The sequence below is a fragment of the Schistocerca nitens genome, chromosome 1 (assembly GCF_023898315.1).
Source record: "Schistocerca nitens isolate TAMUIC-IGC-003100 chromosome 1, iqSchNite1.1, whole genome shotgun sequence".
In the NCBI taxonomy this organism is placed as follows: domain Eukaryota; kingdom Metazoa; phylum Arthropoda; class Insecta; order Orthoptera; family Acrididae; genus Schistocerca; species Schistocerca nitens.
In genome coordinates, this window is record NC_064614.1 from 765,666,779 (window position 1) to 765,690,591 (window position 23,813).

A 23,813-nucleotide genomic window follows, 5' to 3' on the forward strand; every position below is an offset into this window, starting at 1 on the left:
ACGAAAATATGTACTGTTATGGCACAGTTAAAATGCCTAGATCCCTGAAACGGTGTCTACATTACGTCCATGGATGAACATATTCCTACAGCTCGCTTCTGTCCAATCTATTAATTCCTTCTAAGTGGTGAGTTACCAAAGAAACTTAGTACATACAACACTATTGAGTGGAAGTATGCAAAATACATTGGGAGGTTGATTCGCTTGTTTTCCAACATTAGCAGTTATATGAATAGTGTAGCGGCACCACCGTTTAGGATAGGGAAATTTAGTTTTGTGCAATATTCTGAGCACAAGTTACAGCCAGGTGCGGGCCAGATTGCAGTGAGTTATGCTTACCAACAGTTGAGAAGTAGAATAGAGGCCAGATGGCCGTCATATTGCTGAAAGAGTATACGTTGCTGTTTTTCATGTCGCAAATCACGGGCAGAAGGGGCCCACTGGCCAACCTAGTGTGTTATGAGTATGTGATGTGAAGCAGTGTGTATGGCAAAACAGAGGCGCACAGCCGCATATAAATAGGTGCGGCTTTCTGAAGAGATTCATTCAAGCCTGGCATCTCTCCTGGATGGCGGGGCATGTCACACCACCAGCTACACACAGCAGCAGCCAGCGTTCCAGTCCACAGCGGGTCACTGGTTCAACCCTCTGAGGCCAGCGCGGGGCCTTAGCCAGCCAGCGGCAGGCCACTCCACGGCTTGCTACTGTGGGCAGTCGTCCTGGCTTCCAACACACGCTGGGGGCATCCCGAGGTGAGGGCCGCATATTCAGACTCCGGATCACGGGTGCTTGTTGTCGCGGCGACCTTAGCCATGCTCGCGAGTAGCACGCAGCTGGCCGCCTGCACCTCACACCGAGTGGCGCTGGATCGTTAGGGACGCAGACCACTGAGTCGACTGCCGTCATCCTGACAATGCCGCAACTGCGCTGGAATATGAGGTCGACACACAGTAGTGCGTGCACGGGTCACTGAGGCAGCCATAATCTGGCAAACCGTTTTGCAGACGCAGTGACGCAGATCGAGAGGAAAGGGGGCACTGTAGTTGGAAACAATAAATCATTTGGAAAGCTTGGATGAGTCTTAATACGGTGCTTTCTACCTCTTCCCACTACATTTGGTTATCCTGATACATTCGGTGGCAGAAGTTGCCACTACAATAGCATGTGATTTGACGGTCAGCTGCCATGTGAAACGTTATTCCACATTATTCGCTGAATGCGAATTTTATGACGCCTGCAATGGGTATCATCCAACTGTGACATGGATCGATCCAGGGAGCGTCCGCAGACAGTCAAAACAGTGAAGGCGATCTGTAGGGTTAAGTGGAAAATCCGTGTTCGAATCACGGTCCAGAAAAAATTTTCATATATCACGATTGGGTAACAGATGTCATCAAATTCGCACTCAGCGAATAATTAGGAATAATATTTCCTCGAGTTGCTGATGGTGGAAAAAAATGGTTCAAATGGCTCTGAGCACTATGGGACTCAACTGCTGAGGTCATAAGTCCCCTAGAACTTAGAACTACTTAAACCTAACTAACCTAAGGACATCACACACATCCATGCCCGAGGCAGGATTCGAACCTGCGACCGTAGCGGTCGCGCGGTTCCAGACTGTAGCGCCAGAACCGCTCGGCCACCAGCGGCCGGCACTGATGGTGGAAATATGTAAAAATGAAACATAATGACATCTGTATGAACAAACCTGACCTGTAGTTTTTCTAAACTCATCACTAATGACTTCCTCCTTTATTAAAAATGTCGAGTCATCCAGTCTGCTCACATAATGAGTCACCATAACCTACAATCTCCATAACTGTGTGCCGGAGACTACTTCACTTTCTAAAACTCACATAATTTGCTCCATCTCAGACCTGACTGTTCGGTTGTAGTTTCCTTATATCTGTTCAGGTGCTCCCTCAACGTGAACCGTAATGTCTGATCCATTACTGAGCGAAGCTGCTAGGTTGACTCTGCCCATAGTACCTGCAGGGACCTGCCTGCGAATAACAACTTCTTATGACAGCTCGATTTTTCTCAGTCAACAAAAATCTGAAAGGTCACTCACTGCTGACAAAAGCAACACAATGACTAATGACTCAAAACCACAATAACGCTACCCTGATACTAGCACCAGAACGAGCACCAAACCAACACAACTCCCAAACATGGTCGGCTACCAGAAAGGTGACTTTCTGGCCTCCAATTGCTGAATTCTCTTGACGAATGAAGGTCGACACTATCTGCTGTTGCAGCCAAATGTTGCCATGCAGTAACAGCAAGCAACACTTCATGTTGATGGTCGCCTCCACGCTACTTGCTCTGACTCCAGATGCTTCTCAACCATGTATTCGTAAGTTAGTAGAATAGAGATTCACACGCTCGCTCAAAGTCATATTAAGCTTCGACAAATGCTCATAGCATCCACGTGCCACGTGACGGACATTAGTTGTATGGCCATCATGCCGTTATCAGCGCTTAAGTCGGCCCGACGGAGTGTGCGTTTGGCCTCTACTGAGACTCTTAGGAGAGTTGCTTAGCTAAACAGACACACAAATCATATCGCGTTCGAATTGGTATCGAAGCACCACATGGGTCAGCCCATAATACGTTTCTTTAGTTCACCGACAAGTTTTCGAAATTAATGTTTTCTAATCACCACGCCGCAAAAGCAGGGAAGCTTTTGTTTTCTTAAATGTGTGTTGGTTACCCTCTCAAATCACTGATCGTCGTTTTTCACAGTTATGAGTCAAAGTCTCTTTTTGGCGAACAGAAAGTGAAAATCTCCAGTGTCCTGCGACAAGATATGCCAGCGAACGTAAATGTCTTCCTCAAAAACAACTGGACTAAAGGACCAGAATGGTTACACAAAATTAACTGGGGCAGTAAACAACATGGTTACAATATTTTGAGACTGTTTTGTCTGTAATGGCCATATGAAGGGCCCTCCTAGTAACCTTGCCCACGCAATAAAGAAACAATATTCTTTCTTTCCCAATTCTGACAATCATATATTTTACTTTGTTAGTTTCGTCGTTACCAATGGTTACATATACGGAGCTCACGTTTCTCTCTGACCGATCAGCCACGATCACCAAGCAACTATCGGGCCATATCCCTTCTGTGCCAACTCTTTAAAATGCATGAAAAGTTGATCCTCTGTCAGACCAATAACATCAAGTCAATCCCGCAGCAAGATGGCTTCAGGCCGTGTAATACCGTACTCTCCCTACATTTGTAAAAAAAATTTACTGTCTGATGGAGTCTCCTTTTGTACAATTACCATATTCAATTTTTCTTTCATTGACGATATAACAGCCTGTGGTACAGCTCTAACGACAGCGCTGAATGAAACAAGGCATAAAAAATGGGTCGAAAGCCTGAGAAAATGGAAACGTCTCATAGCAGTAAAATTGCAGGTGATCTGCTCATAAAGTTGAATAAGGATCCAAAATAAAGCAAAGAAACGGCTAGAGTAACACCTAATCAAACTGAGCTCCAAGTACTGCTGAATGGCAAGCCCAACAACAAATGTGAGAAAAGCAAGTTACAACGTGATAACTACGCAGAATACACAACTTCTCCTTTCATCATCAGAGGCCTCCCTGACACTATAATCTGTACGAAAAACAGAAAGGCGCCCGATGGTGATTATGAGTGTGTGGGAAAGGTAAATCATTTCGGAATGACTTCCAAACATTTGGTCATAAGCACACTGCTTTTTAGCAGATGAGTACGCATGTCCTGTCTGGTCTAGATCGGCATATGCAGAGAAGACCGACATAAGCCTTAATGAATCATGTAGGCTGGCCACAGGATACATGAAGCCCATTCCACTGTGAAAGCCCTAAGAAGTTTCAGAATTCAGCAGCCCCATGTCTCGTATGGTAGCACATGAATGCAACGAGCAGCTGTAAAAGACAGTTGATGAGCGTCGTACATTATACGCTAGCCTGTATGGATTAAACAGACTAAAATCAAGATGTCGGATCCTTAATTGCGTATTGGATGAACACCATACCTCCTACTCTATTTCAGAACATAGAATTGATCTACAGATCATGGAAAATGCTAAACCGTATGAGAACTGATGTAGCCCCTAAAAAAGTCTATCTGATAAAAGAAGGCGTATTAGAACCTGATGATAATAGCTGCGACTGTGGAGAAATACTAATCAAGGAAATTGTCCAGCACGTTGCTCCCTAAAGTACCACTGCCTAAGCAAGCCTGAAACTTTTGACTTAGCCCAGTATTGAGCCGAAAAATTGCCAACTTCGGACACGAAACAGTAAAGTAGTGTAAGTAATCTGGCTTAATATGTTTAGATTTTATTGTACGTCAGGCTAACCATGCTTGACTTCTAAGACAGTGTGACGTAGACAAGTACGCTAACTCTGCGTTTAACTGGCTGTACTACGAAAATTATCTTTTTATTCTGTCGCCTAAATATCCGATAGTTGCTTTATTCTTTTTTTGTTTTAAGTGTATTATTTCCGAAATGTATTGCAGATACTTGAGACTTTCTTACAGCACACAGCAGAAAGTGCGTAGTAGTGACCAATATAAAATAATAGGACGGTTTAATGATAACAATAACAGCCAGCTAGCAATCTGATACCATTCTAGAGTGTTAACTGAATCTTCCGTCGGTTCTTGGTAGAACAACATTATAATAAATGGAGAGCGCTAGTTTGCTTTACTTCTACAGTAATACCTTGGTCAAATATCCGGGGGCGATCGACATAACGAAACAGCCCATTGGCTGGGCGCCGAATGGAAGCTCCGGCACCCAGTAGAGATTGGTACTCGGCCTCCGAGTGCTCCATCTCAGCGGACGCGGCTTGACGTCTTGCTACCGTCCAGAGAGACGAGCCTGCAAAATTGTTCATGATTACTCCAATTTCTGTGGTGCTCGAGTTCTTTCAGGTTAAATGCTGATGACCAAAGTGCGTGCCATTCACTTTTGTAAAGGAAGCAGTGCCATAGATCATTAAATTTGGGGTTCACACTCGGACTGGGGAAGGATAGGGCGGGATACTGGTCGCTCAATTTCAAAGAAACCGTACTGGCATTTCGCTTAACCGATGCAGGTAAAACGTGGGGAAAACTTAATCTGGATATCCTTGTTAAAATGCAGATGCCCAAGTAATTTAGAACTATGGCCACTCGGTGGATCTCTTATGATAATGGGAAGATGTTTCAGAAGAATAAAGGAAGCACTGCGACAGCAAAATAAAATAAGGAACCTGGTTCGTGAAACGGCCCAGATGAAATGGAATGCTTACAAAGTGGGACGCGCATCTCTCTGCCATCAACCAACACGAACAGTCTGAGTTCACATCAAGATACACAACACGCTTCAGCTTATCACCTCCGAGATTTACTTAAGCCGCACTCCGTATAATTTTTCTTTATCCACTGTCCACAACCGTTACGAATTTACTAAATGAAACCACAGTTCCTAAAAAACGCCTCCTACCTTCCAAACTTCACAGACGTTCTCTTACCTAACAGATTCGCAGGAGAACTTCTTTGACGTTTTGAAGGTAGGAGGCAAGGTACTGGCGGATGTAAAGCTGTGAGGACTGGTCGTGAGTCGTGCTTGGATAGCTCAGTCAGTACTGCACTTGCCAGCGAAATGCGAAGTTCCCGATTTCGAGTGTCTTCCGGACACACAGAGTTAATCTGCCAGGATGTTTCACCATCAGTTCCAATTAGCAAACCGGAGGTACATATGTCCAACAGTTCTCATAAGTGGTTACATGGTCGGCAGTTCGCAGCGACCAAGTACAGAAACCCAGACAGGTAGCAATCTCGAAGACGGAAGTCATCTTGGCGAGTTGTAGCAGTGCATCACAGGTTCAGCCTCATATCTGGTCTAACACAACGAAAGGATGTCAATGGTTAAAAGATTATTTATTATTACTCGTCTGAGACAACGACGTAATGCTCGGCCGACGATGACCGAATGTGACCGTATCTCCTGGGGTCGTCAGCAATCTCCAATACCCCTCTACTTCGCCAGAACAGCTTTCATGGTTTCAGCTTGTTGCTATTCCTCCGTATCAGCAGGCTGATAAGTGTTCTAGTGAAACTCTTACTATCTCTTCCGACCTCAAAGGCCTAAGGCAATTTTTCTGAGTTTATGATTCAAGTCTGTCACTTGCACGAGGTGTGGCAATATCTTCCTCGTTTATTCTGCTTTCCACAAGATCGGCGTTCTGCTCGTTCGTTGTTTTGATTGCGTCTCGGGTGTTGGCTTGATGCTGCCTTGAAAGGGCTTTGAGCAAATTTTGCATTTGCCCATAATACATTTCTGCTGCGTAAAGTTCCCTTCTTCTTTAAGAAAATGTACCCGAATATTTCTTAGTTTTCTTCTGAAACAGTCTCCTGAAATGCATGTTGTATATGTAACTACACACTGTACGCGTTTCTGTTACTAAAACGATTGAAAAGCTTATTCACAGCGATCTTTGGTTTTAATCCTATATTGTCTGTGTTGAGTCTTCATTTTTTGATACAGCTTTAAAATCTTACTCTACGTTATACTTTTTTATTCCTTTTGTCATTATTTATTCACATGCAGGTATTTGATGGATTGGCGATTCATGTTCATGAGTGGTTTTATGTCTCAAACAAAGTGAAAGCATAAACTGATAGCTGAACCGTGGCAGCACTGGTGGTGGAAACGCTGACGGTAGTGATATTATACAGTTTTTCTCTAAAGTTCTGAATATGATGGAACATCTGTTCTGTCGAAATTCGCCCGTTTTCTGGAGCTATTTTTGGTGGTAAGTTGCTATGGGACCAAACTGCTGAGGTCATCGGTCCCTAGGCTTACACACTACTTAATCAGACTTAAACTAACTTACACTACGGACAACATCACACACCCTTGCCCGACGGAGGACTCGAACCCCCGACCGGGGAGCCGCGTGAACCGTGGCAAGGCGCCTCACGCCCCGCGGATATCGTTCGCGGTTTGAGACTCTATCAGTTCGTCTAGCAAGTGCAGTATGTGGCGGCTTAAGATGGTGTTGAGCAAAGTTACGGTATGTGAGGGTAACATATCTAACGGTTTTTTTTCGGTAATACAACGTTTGTTGCGGGAAGTGGACTATGGTTGTACCGGTAATAGTAGCCGGAAGACGAAACTGGACTCCTGTTACATCACAAGTTGTACCATTTATTAATATACCACTGCTTCGCTGATCTACTTTCGTAATGCCCATGGGTTTTCCATTTTGCGATGACAACTTTCGGTGAGCAAACTGTGTAAAACCAATGTACCTACTATGTCTGAATGTGTTTTTTAGGCTAGAACTCCTCTTTCACACTGCGTAATAACAACTGTAATTCATGTGCCTATACGTTAACCTGTTCCGCTCTGGCAGGGCAATTCGTGTTGCTTTCCCTCACACATTCTTGTAACTCTACTAATGACGTGAGGAACTAAGCTTCTGTTTGCTATGAGATTAATAATTCTTCCTGTGCTTTCACGTGGAGCGAATAGATTACAGTACCACATTTTTTCGGATAAAGATGGACGATAAAACACTGGTATTATTCAAACTTTTCCAGTATTGGACACTGAATGCAGTGTGGCTCTGTCTGAACTAACTTCAACGTTTGCTGTGTGGTACAATTAGGCCAGGTTTCTTTGAGTTAGAATTACTAAGTGTTTCAGTTCTGCGGAAAATCCTTTTTGTGCCCAGCGTAATCATGTTAGGAATTTTGTTGGCGGCAGCAGTGTAGAACTCAGAGGTGTCCGTGCAATGCATGGTAAACTGCTTTCGCAGTGTTATAGCCTCTAACCTTGGTCCTTCAAGCAGTTGACCGAGTCTGAATTCTTTCCAAGTTATTATTCATTGTCCGCACGATACCTTTTGTATAATACGTCGATCGCATACTCAATTCTCCCACCATTATCGTGTTATCAAGCACATTCTGTTCACTGTTCGTCAACTACGTAGTGTACCGCTCTACTGTAGTTCTAGTGGTATCCGCTATTTTCTGCGTTTCATCTATTGCATTATTGCAGTGTTGTATACCTACACTCTCTGCAGTGCCAACCATGGTTTTTAGTAACTTCATTTCTGAATCCAACCATCCTCTTTTCTTCCTAATTAACGTCTGTGGTACTATTTTTGTCAACTGGTTTAGTTGTACTCTCATCATATGAAACTCCTCGCTTGTAAAATTTGTTTTGTATTTCCTCAAATATGTTCTCTTTCTGGGCTTCTTCATGTAACGCCATGAAAATCTGCTGTAACCTGCGCACTTCATTTTTCTGTTTCCCGAATGTCGGAGGTTAGTCTTAACGTCCACCGACGACTGGTCGATAGCATATCCAGTTGTCTGGAGAACAATATCCCAGAACTGAGTGGCTGGTTAAAAACTGTATTCGGTAAGCCTCCCTTGACGAAGTGAAGCTTGATCTTCTCTACAATAAACTTCATGTACGTCCTTAATGGTACGCCAGCTAAGAGAAATGAAGGGTTTATCAGTTTCTTCGTTTTCTGAAAGTTGTACGTGTAAATAAAAAGGAAATTAACTCTACCCTGGTCAATACAAACTCCTGAAACCTTTAGTTCATAACACGACGGTAAGTACATAGCAACACTTAAAGGGACATGCTCGTGAAAGTGACCAAAAATTTGAAAAAAAAAATTCTTCGTGTATAGAAAAGTGCATTTCATGTTGATTTCAAAAATGTAGAGTATATGGGCATTATCATTTTCTGTTCGTTCTAAAATTGAGGTTGAACGTAATGTTGCACAGGGGCCACACCCATCTGTCAGTCTGAATTGCGTCAGAATATGTGACGCATTATTTTGGTCTCCCGTTTCTTCAGTCGTTAGTTACGAATCGTTAACACAGGTGTATTCTAGAAGGCACTGACTCCCAGAACCGAAGTGCAGACATGTCTAGAGGGCTATGGTTCAAATGTAAACAAAGATCTGAAAGTATATAATTTCGGAATTTCATACGCATGTGGTTTTGTAGTTATTGTGTTCTGTTTTGTTTCTGTCTGTGTGTTCCCGGTGTTACAAATGTCGAGAGTAAAAAAAAAAAAAAATTTGACGCAAACGAAAGTTTCGCGGCAACCAGTTCCAAACACAACTGAATAATATACATCAGTGGCTTCAAAGTCGCCTGCAGAAACTGTGGCTACAGGCAGTGCTTCAAGACGCAAACTTTCGCTTTCTGAATGTAATAAAGACAAGCCTAGTAGTATTGTGAGCAGCAGTAATGACGGAAATGTTATTGTGAACCTAAAGATGCAGTCAGGCCTTTTGAAGTGCTGTGAACTGTATGTACTGCAGTAGTGAAGATAGTACTGACGTTTCTGAGGACATTTCAGCAGGGAAGGGTCTTTCAAGTCGGTTAGTGATTGCCTGTAACTCATGTAAGATGCACAGTAATACTATGACATCGCCAGTAACTGATACTCGAGATTATAGTATAAATATTCAGATTGCATATGCAATGCGATGTATTGGAAGGGGGAGGAGAGCTGCCCACAGTTTTTGTACAGTGATGGATTTGCCTCCACCTCCACTGAGGTTTGACAGATACAATTAATTTGTACATAATGCTTTATGTGGTGTAAGTGAACATAAAATGAAAATAACAGTAGAAGAAGCAGTAGCCTTGTCTGTGAATACAGACACTGTAGCAGCATTTGATGGACCTTGGCAGAACAAAGGTCATATTCTCTGAGCGGGGCTCCAGCTGTCACATTTATTGAAACTGGCAACATATTAAGTTATGAATGTCTAACGAAGCACTGCCAGGATTGTTCAAGTAAATTTATTGGTACCCCTGTTTGTGTAAAGAATTTTGATGGCCCAAGTGGAAAGATAGAAACGAAAGGAGGTCTAAAGATTTTTAGAAGATCAGAGGTCAGTCGTGGTGTGAGGTAAGTGGGCTACCTTGTGGGTGGAGACTGTAAAGGACACACTACTGTTGTTAATGACAGATCATATGGGGACACTCTGTTAGAAAAGCTTGACTGTGTTGTGAATATACAAAAAAGCTTGGCTGAGAGTATTATGTAAAGACTTCACTCTTTGACTCAATATTATGGACTAGCAATTAGGAGAAATGTAGGAGATTTGGAGAACATGAGATGAGCTTTCTGGGCAACTTGGTTTCACAGAGTGTCAACACATGAAACCCCACAGCATGGTTTGTGTCCAAAAGGGGAAGATTCGTGGTGCAGGTACTGGTTGAACAATGCTGCAGGCATACAATGTACCCAGAAGCATTCCTTACCACTTGGTGTAATGGAGGCAATTAGGCTTATATACAGAGATCTGGCAAATAAAAATCTACTTAGGAAATGTATGCATGGCCCCTCTCAGAATGTAAATGAAAGCTTCAACAGTTGTATATGGGAGAGAATATCCAAAACTATATTTGTTGGGCTGATAGTGCTAAACATTGGTGTAGTGGATGCAATAATAACATTCAATGATGGTGCAATTTCAAGGATCAATGTTATGAAGAAATTGAACATCAAGACGGGAAGGAATATGGCTTCAGGTGTAACTGCTATTGATAAGCGGCGGGTAGCCGAAGCAGAGACAGCTGCAGAAGCTGCTAAAAAGGAGTCAAGGATGAAGAGAAAGAGTATGGAGGGTAAGGGTACAGGAGGACAACAGGAGTATGCAGCTGGAATGTTTCTAAACGAGCATAGTGGTAAGTTAATAAACCTGTAAATCTTCTTTTGCGATTTACCGAAAACTTGAATTTTTATCATCCAGGTACACTTTTCTCCTAAATGACTGAAGCTAAACTGACAAAAATTGTTACAGATACTTAAAATGACCTCCTCTATCTCCCCTGCCTACTATTTCCTGAAAACATGATGATGATGTCGATGGTATTTGAGCTACATTTTTAAATATTTTTGTTATAGTAAAATAAATTGCTTGTCTTTTTCACAGATCATCGTCAGGGAAGGAAACTGGAGACATGCAACTCTTATGTGAATGTTGTCTGTACTCTGACTGTTTTCCCAAGCTGTGCAGTTTGTGGTTCCAAAGAAAATGGTACCGCAATGTAGTAGTGTTCCGTTTTTATACTATTATAAATAATGTTGTCAATACCAAAATATAATAAAAATCTCAATGATTTTATGAGAAGTACTTTGACTAATGACCCTCATTGTGTGTAAGAGTTTTGAGCTACCTCTCATTTATAGATGTTACTCTATAAGGGTGAGGATAATGCTAAAAATGCAGCCTGTTCAGGGACATGTCACCTTAAATATAACGAATGTACAGAAAAAGCTAACATTACATGAAAAAATCTGTTCATAACTTTTCATTTCTCGATCTGAGTGAGAAAGGTTATTGTGTTTTTGGAATATTGTGTATCTCTTGATCGTCGTTACATATCAATTTCTTAGAGTCTTCGGACGCTTTCTCGAGACTGGTGGAACAAATGGAACTTGTGGTAAAGAACTGACAGTCTCTTTGAGTGGTTTAACCGTGCTTGTGTGAACAACAGATGTTTTTGCTGACAACTGCGGGTTAACATTTATCGATGAGTCATTTCAATTACTTTGTATGGTTTTGAGGGTTGGGCATCAACAGTTTAGGTACATGATAAAATATTTAAGACTTTTTTTTAAAAACCCGTTAGCTGCATTAGCTGTTAGCAGTTCCGTTATTACAGAACCATACTCAACCGGTTTCGCGATGATTTAAATGCATCCTCGTGTGCATACATGTCATTAATTTAACATTCGTTCGTTAATATTGGTTCTTTAAAATAAATGGTCCCCTACCGTTTGGATGGCGTTCGAATTGCCAGAATCGCCTAAATTCGATCATTACAAGATGAAAGATCACGAATTCAAATGGGTAGCAGATACAGGCAGTGTACATGAGCTTTGGGACTTGGTAAAAGAATTTTGCTTTTGCCTTTTGGTGTGAATAAGTGAATATTACCCACTGGCCAACTCTGTACTGCGGAAGTTACCCTATAAATTGTGCTTTCTGTTCCTGATGTTGTAATGCTTTGTACTGGCTTGTTTTACTGTGTGTCAAACTTCATGTAAAGGTTATGCGGATTCTGTTACAGACTTACTGACAGTTCCAAGTTTGCATTTTATCATGTCACAACGAGATGGAATTTTTCTTCAGTATGCCACATCGTGTTGTGAAAGGTTGGTACTGACGTGAACTTTAGGACTGTACGTCGAAATTGTGAATGCTAGGTATGTCCCAATTATAGTGTTCGCTGTTAACATAGTGACTTAACATTTTGGAAATCTGAACTCTTTCTGTTCGTTCATTCGCTTCTGGTCGGAATCGACTTGTTCTTAACTTGCGAATGCGAGACAAATGACACAAATGTTTCATTTAAAACAGATGTGAAATTTGCGACTTTGTTTTTTATTAAGGCATTGGTACCCTGAACTTAAGGATTTACCAATTTACTAAAGCTTGTGCTACTATGTTCGCTACTATGTTGGCCTGAGATTGATACCATTTCAGTGTGTCAGGAAAAGTAATTTATTATTCTTAATTTCTACTCTTTACCCACAATAGTTCTATTATGAAACCCATTTGAAAAGTTCACAGCCAAATTGTGAAAATGATAATTTATGCTATCAAAAAGTGTTATTTTTAACATAATTTTCTCTAGGATCAGTAAATTCTATCCAGCGGTGTTCCAATGCCACTCTCCCGTCTTCGTAGTGTTCCTTAAGAAGTGCTCCAAAAGTCCCATCTACAGCCTTAATAGCCTCTTGATTGGATGAAAAACTCTCCTCAGCGCGGAATTTATTCAGTTTTGAGAATATATAGAATTCCACGGGAGCCAAATCTGGGGACAGCGTGAATCTTAAAGAACATCATAGCGCAAAAACCTCAGTTTTCTCTTTGCCAAGACACTTTTGAGGACAGCTGCTTTTTCTGATGGAAGATGATCTTTTTCTTTCTATTTTAAGCCAGATCTCTTTTCACAAATGATAGTGTCCACTTCCGTTAGAAATTGGGAGTAGTATTCTGATGTTATGGTTTTACGTTTTTTACGACAGTCAGTCAACATAATCTATTCACATCCCAAGTCACTGACGCCATGATCTTCCCAGTGAATGGCACCGTTCTTGCCTTTTTTGCAATTGTAGAACAGGCTTCTATCCATTGCATAGACTGCTGTTTGGATTTGGGTGTGTAGCTGTGACTCTATGTTTCATGCATTGTCACGCAAAATGTCGTTTCTGTTTTTCTTCAAAAGTACCAAGTACCTTTTGGAAATCTGTTTGTGATCCCCAGTGAGCACACGTGATATCATTTTTGTGCAGAGATATTTTATATTCAATTCCGGGTGCAAGATGTAATCTATTCATTCCTTTGATATCCCAAGAGCATTATCAATTTCAATCAACTTTTTATGTCAATTACCCAAACTCACATCAAGCATTTTATCGATGATTTCCAATGTACTTACACTTTTTGGACATCCTCCACATGGATATTCTTGGATGTCTGCACAGTCATGTTTCAACATGGCTACCCATTTCATCACGGTCGAAACTGAAGGTGAAGAGCCGCCATACTCATTTACAATCTGCAAATGAATTTCGGTCGGCTCTTCTACACAGAATTTAATCATTGCTGAACACTCGATTTTCTTCCATTTACACTACAACAGTCATCACAACTATTTTGACTGACTGCCTACCGTCAAACCAACTGCTGCCTGGAATGACTTGCAGTCTTCCATGGCATCTACTAACATGTGTACTAACATAAGGGTGAAAAATCCTGCGAGAAGTTCTGCGACCTCTGGGTGACGCTGAGAACTTTTCAGTCAGCCCTCGTAAATGGTTCTAAGATGTTGAATCCAAGCATATCAAAAGGTTTGTTCACTTTTTGGTAAACCTTCACAATCGAATTTTTTGGTGGTTAAGATCACCCGTTTGCGAAGAAGGTAGTCAAATATTTACATGTTCTTTCTCGTGATGTTCCTAGTTTGCCGTCAGTACGTTTCTACAACTCTGTTGCCGTGCGGGCTTAGCCGAGTGGTCTCAGGCGCTGCAGTCATGGACAGTGTGGCTGGTCCCATCGGAGGTTCGAGTCCTCCCTCGTCCATGGGTGTGTGTGTTTGTCCTTAGGATAATTTAGGTTAAGTAGTGTGTAAGCTTAGGGACTGATGACCTTAGCAGTTAAGTCCCATAAGATTTCACACACATTTTTTACAACTCTGTTATCTATAGTTCTCTGACCACCATGACCAGCTAACATGTGGTCACACACTCATTGCAAAACTATGTCCCTGCATGTTGCTGGTCTATACTATGTCTATCCACAGAGTACGCCATCATGCATCATGAACTGTGGTTGCAGTTTAAATGCCTAACACTCTATGTTACTTGCTTGTGGCTTCTACCATTTAGCTATAGTTACGTTACCTATTGTTTACAATGCTGCTGTTTTTCTGCTCAGTGTTTCCATATTTGTATGCTTTTTTTGGTTTATGAACTACTTCATAAGGGAGTTCATTCAGTTTTAGTGCCCACTTCCTTAATCACAAAATGGATTCTTTAATCCTAATTACCATTTTAGCGATGTGTGATCTGTTACTGCTTTAAACATTTGGCCAAGCACATAACAGCGAAAATTTCGTCTTCTGTTGTGAAATACTTCTATTCTGCCCTGTTGAATTCAGTCACACCCTGTTCTTTACGATCTAAATTTTGACTGAAAATAAACTCCAATGCACTATTACTAACATCACACAAAACGATGAATTTTGTTTCGAAATTGGGGAATATCGGTACTGGATGTCATGTAAGTTTTTTTTACCATGCCTCAAATAGTGTCTGGTAATCCGTTTTCCATTCGATTTTTCCTCATTTTATGAACTTTTGCAGGTTAACAAAATGTATATTGAATGAGCTATAACAACTGCATTTGTGTAGAAATACCTGAAGTTGTTTGTTTATGATTTTGCGAAGTTACAGATTAGCGAAAGTAATTGGGGTCAGTTTCTACACTTTTGTACTAATTACATTGCCAACGTATTTAACATTAATTAGTACAAAATAGCATTTATCCACATGGAGTGTCAGATGTGCTGTCAGTAGTCTGTTAAATACTTCTTCAGAATGATTCATGTGTTCTTCCATATCTCTTAAAATATAATGATGTTCTACACCACAAAGTTGTTAGATTTCAGACCAATAAGTACTTTCTGCAACAGCCTCTGAAATATAGTCGGTGAATTTTTAAGTCTGAATGGCATTTTGAAGTACCGGTAATGAACTGATGTCATGAAGGCAGATTTCAGTCCACCTGTTGAAACCACTTCTATTTGGTAAGACCTGCTTCTTAGATTCATTGTTTGTAATCATAACACAATCTGTACTTTTTGGTATCCTGGGGAGATTTCCTTGGGACGATGACAACATTTGCACACCATAGACTATCACTATATTCTGTTATTCCCTGTACCAATTGCTGGTCAATAAATTCTCCCATCACTAAAAGCAAATGCTTGGGAACATGATATGATTCCCTACACACTGGAGCATTGTTACCTGTGGGTATATGATGTGTATCAGGCATCATTGATAAATGACTGTTTGTATTAAACAAATGTAGCAGTAATAACGCTTCCATCACTTGTCGTTCACTTCCTTGCACATGATTTGCTTTCATATATAATGCAGATGCACTGATTGTTTTCATGCAGCTCTGGTTATCGCATGATCTATCAATGTCTTCTTCATCCAGAAGATAAAACCTGCTAATAAAGAAGCCATTCAGCAGACAGCCATTGTCCACGCCAAAATTACCTAGGCTAACAAGAACTATAAATTCTCCACTCACCTATCTAGTCACAAGAGCACACAGATTAATATTTTTTGTATCTAAAAAGTGTCCCTGAACAATTGAACAAATGAATAAAAAGTTAATGCTCAGATAAGTGGAATATACGATACTCACACAATGTTTCATCATATTATTATGTTAAAAACTTCCAAGATGCGAATAGTTTTACAATTATCTTTATTTCATGATTTTAACTGTGGTGACAAACAGGTCATTCATTGAACAATAATGGAAGAGATATTGAAAGTCAATAACAAAGCAATACTGCAGTCTATACTCAGTGTCAAAAGATATGAAGACAGGTCTAAATTAGAAATGAAATGCATATGTGTTTGAACAGATGATAGATACCTGATTTGTGCCGATCTGGAAGCATGGTAACCAGTTATCCGCTATTTGGATATTAGGATGAACATTGCTCAGTGTGTGTCATAATGTGTGGGTCTCAGTGAAGGAGTGGAAGTCAGGTGCGGACGTTTGGGAAAGTTTGGGGGAAATTCGTTCATCGTCGTTCATGAATGAAGTGAGCAAATGATGTAGTGAATGACTAATTTAACTGTTTGATATGTAGCAATACTTTCACCTTCGTTATTTCAGGTTACTAGTGAATACAACATGTTAATTGTAAGCAAAATTAAGAGAAATGTAAGTTGGAAATATTTTCATAAAACAGAGAAAGCATTAAGTTCGTCAATTATCTGTTGTGCCAGGTTGAAATTTCTTGTGGCAGAGAAACATAATTGTGTCAACCTTGTGTTTTACTGTTTGGTTTTGATTTGTTTCGTTATGCTGATTACCAAGATGTTTGTTCATAAACATGATGATCAATATACCTAAGTTGATACCTATGTATCGAATACTCAGTTTAAAAGTATAAACTTTTTTATAAACAACCAGTTTCTACAGACTTTACTGTCGTCTTCAAAAAATTAATGTTATAAAATGTGTTCATTTTGAGTTGGACCTCACGTCAAGTTGTCAAGTAGATTTTACGTACATGAAAATTTGATATGAGGTCAAGCTAAAAATGAACACATTTTATAATATTAATTTTTGAAGACCTGAATATGACAGTAAAGTCTGTCGAAACGGGTTGTCTGTAAATGAAGAAATATTTATGTGCTCTTCGCTTAATCTTCTTTGGGACGAGTGACTTTCGTATGGAAATTTCACGTAAAAAGCTAACTTCTATCTAAATAAATATTTCTTTTGTATCTGACAGGAACTGCAGCTATGAATAACTTTTGAAAACGAGACAACCAGACAAAATTGCAAGCTGTTTCTGTAACATTCACTGCTTTCCCTAAACAATCTTATCACCATTCTAAGTTCGTCTTCAACATTGACTGACTTGTTTCCAAAAGCGTTTGAAGGGAAACTGCGTTGTGTAGCAAACGACACAAAAAGGTATATACTTGTTGGTAGAAATTATTGCACTAGACAACGAGTAATTGTCTACTGTACAAAGAACAGGATTTATAGGAGTCCTAGAACAACCTTTACAGCACTATAAAGTGCAAAGTAAGCCATACATTTTCTAAATACTTGGTCCTAACATATACGACAGATTTTATTAGAAAATTAATGGAAACATTTAAGATGCTCTAACGGATTGTGTAACAATTGATATATGAACCTGTTCGCACAACGATGTCCTCTTCCTGAGTTACACATCGCACTGGTTGTCATCCTTGTGTTCATTCTGCTTACGAATAAAACTGTTTCTGGATACGATCCACCATGGGCAAACACTTTCTTTCTTTTGTGATGCAGACATATTTAGCTGAAGTTACAGCATCATTAGAAGGTTTTTTGTTTACTGTTTACTAAACAACATGAAATTGCTCTTAAAATCTGTACATATGGAAATTTTCACGTTTTAAGATATTTATTCACAAATTTGAGAAGTGATAGCTTTTTTATATGTGCAAATGATTAGGTTTTTGTGGTTTCCTGTATTTTGTGTTATATTGTAGCTATTTTCTTTTGTAGTTTGTGATTTACAAGCAAAGAGAACAAAATGTAGATTGTTATTTACTTCGAAAATTTATAACTGGAAATTTTACGGTTGACATTGTTTTATCCTCCGTAGAAGAGTGTATGTGTACCGGGGGAGAGGAGAGAGGGAGGGAGGGTTTGTGTCTGTGTATGCAGTATTCTCCAACTTACTTTTGCTGGCTTTCCATCTCCTTCACTGTGAAACTACACTTACAGGATTTCACTGCGTCACTGTGTTAAAGATGTGAAAACGAAATGGTGGACAGTTGAGTATGTTCTTGGTGGGAGTTTTCGATCTTCTCTTCGTCTTAGGCTTTGAAAGGTGTGTGTGACACTGTATGTGTGTTGGTTTGTTTGTTTGTGTGTCCATGAGTTCGGGATGTCTGACATTTCATTGAATGCAGAAACAGAGCTTGTAACCTCCCCGAAGAATTTTGAAAAGACAGTAATTAAATGTGAATGGGCATCGTGCTAAGCGTAACCTCCCAGCAGAAATAAAAGAAAAGTCCATGATAATGAAAACGATCCAAATGTTTGGTCCCCACAAAAATTATAGAATAATAACGACCCAAATGTAAACTCGACACAAAAATTGAGAAATGAACATTAATCATTGCTTTGAAAACAAAATTATTATTGGGGCATTTCTTGAACAAATTAATTACAATTAACAGATGTTATTGGCTGAGCGCAATACTGCTTCATTACCTTGTTTAACAATATACCTCGTCCCGAACCGTGACCAGAGACCCATGTCGACGCCCACCGACTCCTCACACACTACTTCCGACTGAGTACAACTATCAACTGACAACTCGCAACTGTTCCTCGCAACTCCCTACTCGCAACTGAACTCTCGCGCGGTCAAGCGCAGACTAGCAACGAGAAACAACTCTCTGGTCAGAGATTCTGTCATGCCTCGCCATCGCTGTTAATGGAAACATATGAAACGTACGCGTTTCATAACCTTCCACTGGGGGGGGGGGGGGGGGGGGCAAAAATTTGGCAGTGATGGTGAGTCATTTGGACTTGCCATGAGCAACAAATTTTTTCTTGACTAATTAACTGTACAATCACAGAATATACAGATGTAGAACATGAAGTAAATGTGGTGCACATGCACCAAGTACAAAACATATTAGACAATGACAAAATGTGAGTACAAAACATATTAACAAATGACATAAGTGCACATGCAGTGAAAAATTCTTCAACGTTTTCACAACAAATAAACATAATGAGTACAAATTTCATTGACAAATGACATAAGTGCACATGTACTGTAGTTCAGAACATATCAGCAAATGAAAATGTACATAAAATGAGTAGTAATCATGTTAGAAAATGACAAAAGTGCACTCGCACTGTAGTTCAGAATATATCTAAAAAAATGTATAGACCATGAATAAAAATCATGTTAGCAAAATTGATTTTCGCTATGTTACAAGAATTGGGATAGGAAAGGGAAGGATTACATCATGGTTGTAGCACTTTAGGTTGCACGCAGCTGCACTGAAAGTCCATATCTTTCCACATAAGTACAACACCAAGTGAGACAATCTGAAGTTCTTTTCTCAGAAATGTTTATCAGCGTAGCCAAGACTCTGAAATGTCGTAGCAATATTCCATGTTATCATTTTGGCAGTTCATCAGGTACACCAAACAGTGGGACCATAATAACATCTCCATTGCTCACGGTGGTGGACAGCATGTCGTGTCAACACCACGCTCTTACAAGGCACACCAACGTAGAATTAGTGCAAAAACCAAATATAGTGCTCCATGATCAAGAGGATATACAGGACAAATGGATATTGCAGTAATTCAGGGTAGTTAGGTCAGAAGGTGAAGGACATTAAGTCACATACTACTCTTCGTTGGGAATTACATTAGTAGTTTGCGGCAGTCATAGCCCAGTTATTGAACATTTCTGTGCCATGTATGTAGTATTACAGAAAAATGTTCATTACAGAGAACATTGGCATTCATTGCCTAATTATAAATCATAGAAGTCATTCGTTTTACAGAGAATATTGAAATTCGTTGCTTAATTACAAATCATCAGAAGTCATTAGTTTTACAGAGAACATTGAAATTCGTTGCCTAATTTCAAATCATCAGAAGTCATTAGTTAAAACAGGAGATAGTCAATAACATAGTATTACAGAATAATGTTGATAATTAATCATTGGTCATCCCAATACAGTAATCAGTAGCATTCATTTCCCAGTTACAAAGCATTATTAATTAATCATTGGTCATCCCAATACAGTAATTAATAGCATTCATTTCCCAGTTACAAAGCATTATTAATTAATCATTGGTCATCTCAATACAGTAATTAGTAGCATTCATTTCCCAGTTACAAAGCATTATTAACTAATCATTGGTCATCCCAATACAGTAATCAGTAGCATTCATTTCCCAGTTACAAAGCATTGTTAATTAATCATTGGTCATCCCAATACAGTAATCAGTAGCATTCATTTCCCAGTTACAAAGCATTATTAATTAATCATTGGTCATCCCAATACAGTAATCAGTAGCATTCATTTCCCAGTTACAAAGCATTATTAACTAATCATTGGTCATCTCAATACAGTAATGAAATTATGCGCATAGTATTTATGCATTCATTATTCAAATGACATACTATTCAGAGCTAATCAGTATTACTCAGAACACTCTTAAACCAGTAGCATTATTTGGGACTGGCAATACATTTTTCGCCGGCCGAAGTGGCCGTGCGGTTAAAGGCGCTGCAGTCTGGAACCGCAAGACCGCTACGGTCGCAGGTTCGAATCCTGCCTCGGGCATGGATGTTTGTGATGTCCTTAGGTTAGTTAGGTTTAACTAGTTCTAAGTTCTAGGGGACTAATGACCTCAGCAGTTGAGTCCCATAGTGCTCAGAGCCATTTGAACCATTTGAATACATTTTTTTTTGTTGGCAATGCATTGTGTTGGGAAAGAGAAAAAAAATTGCTTTTGGGTTGTTGCTGTAAATGAAAATGTGTAACGTCATTCGTCATAAGTCAGCTGTAGCAAGATTATGACAAGTAGAGTATATGTGATCGCATTCATAAATGACATGGGTTAAATGAACAACTGCTTATAGCACATTAATTTCATAAATAATTTCTCCTGCAAAAATATATAAGAAAAATGGATTATTAAGCTGAAAGAAGAAACGCATTTTATGCTGAAAAGTAGTGAACTTCGAAGTAACAGGTAGTGAAATGTGTATAAAAATGTGTTCCATAGCTGTCCTTTCCAAAACCTTCAGTCATTATACTATGCAATATAACACCTGCTGTCAAAGCGAACTGCAACAAATACTTAAATAACTACATAGCATGAATACGTAACTTCCACATTATCCTCATCTGTAAAGAAAAACTTCATTATCCATCACTTCATTATCTATATTATCATAACTCCATTATTATCATCACCTGTAAAGAAAAACTTCATTATCCATAGTAGCATTATTCTTCATCATTATTCATCAGCATTCATTATCATCTGCAAAAAAATCACTTCATTACTCATTACATAACTATTCCTTATCTCTAGCATATTCCATCACTAAAAACTAAGTTGTGTAGTTCTGTCTGACAGCCTGCATCAATCGCCTTGTATTCTGAAAGGAAAAATTAGTTAAGACTGCTATTCTACGATGTGTATAGTATATTCTTGTTAATGCTTGTTAATCCTGATCCATTTACTCTTCCTCACGAGGTTTGCATCTTCTTTTGATCATTCCGAAGGTGAAATTCCCATTTCTATTTAATTTATTTCTTTCACGCATCATTTCTTTCTGAAATAGATGAACAGAGATTAATGTCTTGCATTTAAATCATATACTCATTAAATAATGACTGGTTTATGGTAACATAATTAAGCATACAGCATAACATGACAGAAAACGTAATATGTGAAAAACTTACATAGTGTTCAGAGGCAAAAATGTACTCAGTGTATCACAATATAACAGTAAAGTAGTCACGATGTTGAGATATCATAAGGCAAAATGTCAAAGTCAACTGGTGTTTGCTATATCTTAACTATTTCATAGTGCATACAAACAAAACATGAAACAATCGTATATACCTAAGAATGACAAAGAATGTGACATTCATTGTGTTCAGCTTGTATTTTGTGTAGTTAATAGAGGCGAGAATTAAAGACTTTAATGGAGAGAAAATTTTATAAAATAAATATGTCACTAGATAGCATTGCATAATTATTCATAAGATGTATAAGTTTCTCCAAAAAAATTGTGCACAGTCTGATATGTAACGACAAGAAGAGCGACCTGCTAACCTTACCTTGCCGGGCACTTGCCAAAAAAAAAATACGATAATCATCAGTAATTAGTCATGTGAATATAATTGCATAAGTGATCATAAAACTAGCAAAATGGCATTATAGCATGTTAAATCATAAAGTGTCTTCATTCAATAAAAGGTTTGATGTTTGACCAATGGTGGTTGCCTTTGGATTTTCTGGTTCTCAAAGTTTCGACGTGTACAGCATTGGGGTGAGGAATGCTGCGAATCCGATATGGACCTGCGTATAGAAGTTCAAATTTACTTCACCTACCTTTTCCTTTGTTGGATAAATAGTGTGTACGTACTAATATTTTCTGTCCAATGTGAAAGTCACGGCGTGTACAAACCTGTTTTTGCTGTCTTCCCCGGCGCTCTGCGGCACGTTTGATATTGTTCAGCGCAATGTTGATTATTTCGTGGTGTCGTAATCGACGAGATGTAGGAAAGTTTACTAATTCTGTAATTTTGTTAGGTAGTTCAACATTTTTCAGTATAACAGACGGAGATAGCATAGTGGATTCATTTGGAATGGAATTAATTACATCTTGGAATGAGAATATGTGTGTGTCCCAATCAATATGTCTTTTGTGGCAGTATATTCTACACAGTTTACCAATTTCTTTCATTAATCGTTCACAAAGGTTCGAAGAAGCATGGTACTTGGATATATAGATCGGAGAAATGTTTCTAGCTCGTAACATGCGTGTCCATATAGCAGAACGAAATTGTGATCCTTTGTCAGAAATTACTTTCAACACATGCCCTACATGAAATAGAAAATGCTTTACAAATGCTTTCGAAATGGTTTTAGCAGTAGCTTTGCGTAACGGAGTGAAAGTAACAAATTTTGAAGTGAGTTCAACAGCGACAAAGATGTAGCAGAAACCTTTATTAGTTCTCGGAATTGGACCAAAAATGTCTACAGCGGCCATATGTCTTAATTTAACAGGTACAATTGGATGTAATGGAGGAATATGTGAAGTTGTGTCTGACTTAGCTTTCTGGCAGATTTTACATGAAGCTAAAACTCATCGTATAAGTTTCTCCATGTTGGCAAAATAACAGTTCTGTCTCAGTATAAGAAAACTTTTCTAGCTCCGTAATGTGCGTAACTTAAATGAGTATACCAGATTAATTTGTTCACCAGTTCGTCAGGAATGCATAATAACCAATTGTTGCTATCAGGATGAGAGCGGCGAAATAGAATGTCATTGCGTACAGTGTAATGGTTTCTAATCGTAACATTATTCCTATCTTGCCAAAGGTGTTTAATTTCTTTCCACACATTGTCTTTATTCTGCTCTTGTACTATGTCCTGTAATGACGACGAAATAAAATTTTCAAATGCAACTTGTTGAATGTACATAACGCTGAAATTTGCTTTGCAGAAGTTGGTTGCGATGTCTTGCTGATTGTTGCTGAGAGAACGAGATAGTGCGTCTGCTACAATATTTTGTGTGCCGGGAATGTGAACAATTGTGAAATTAAATTCCTGTAAATAAAGCTTCCATCTGCTTAATCTGTCGTGAGTAAATTTAGCTGAAAGTAAAAATTGTGTAGCTCTATGGTCTGTGTAAACGGTGATGTGTCTTCCATAAAGAAAATGCCGAAATCTCGTAAAAGTCCA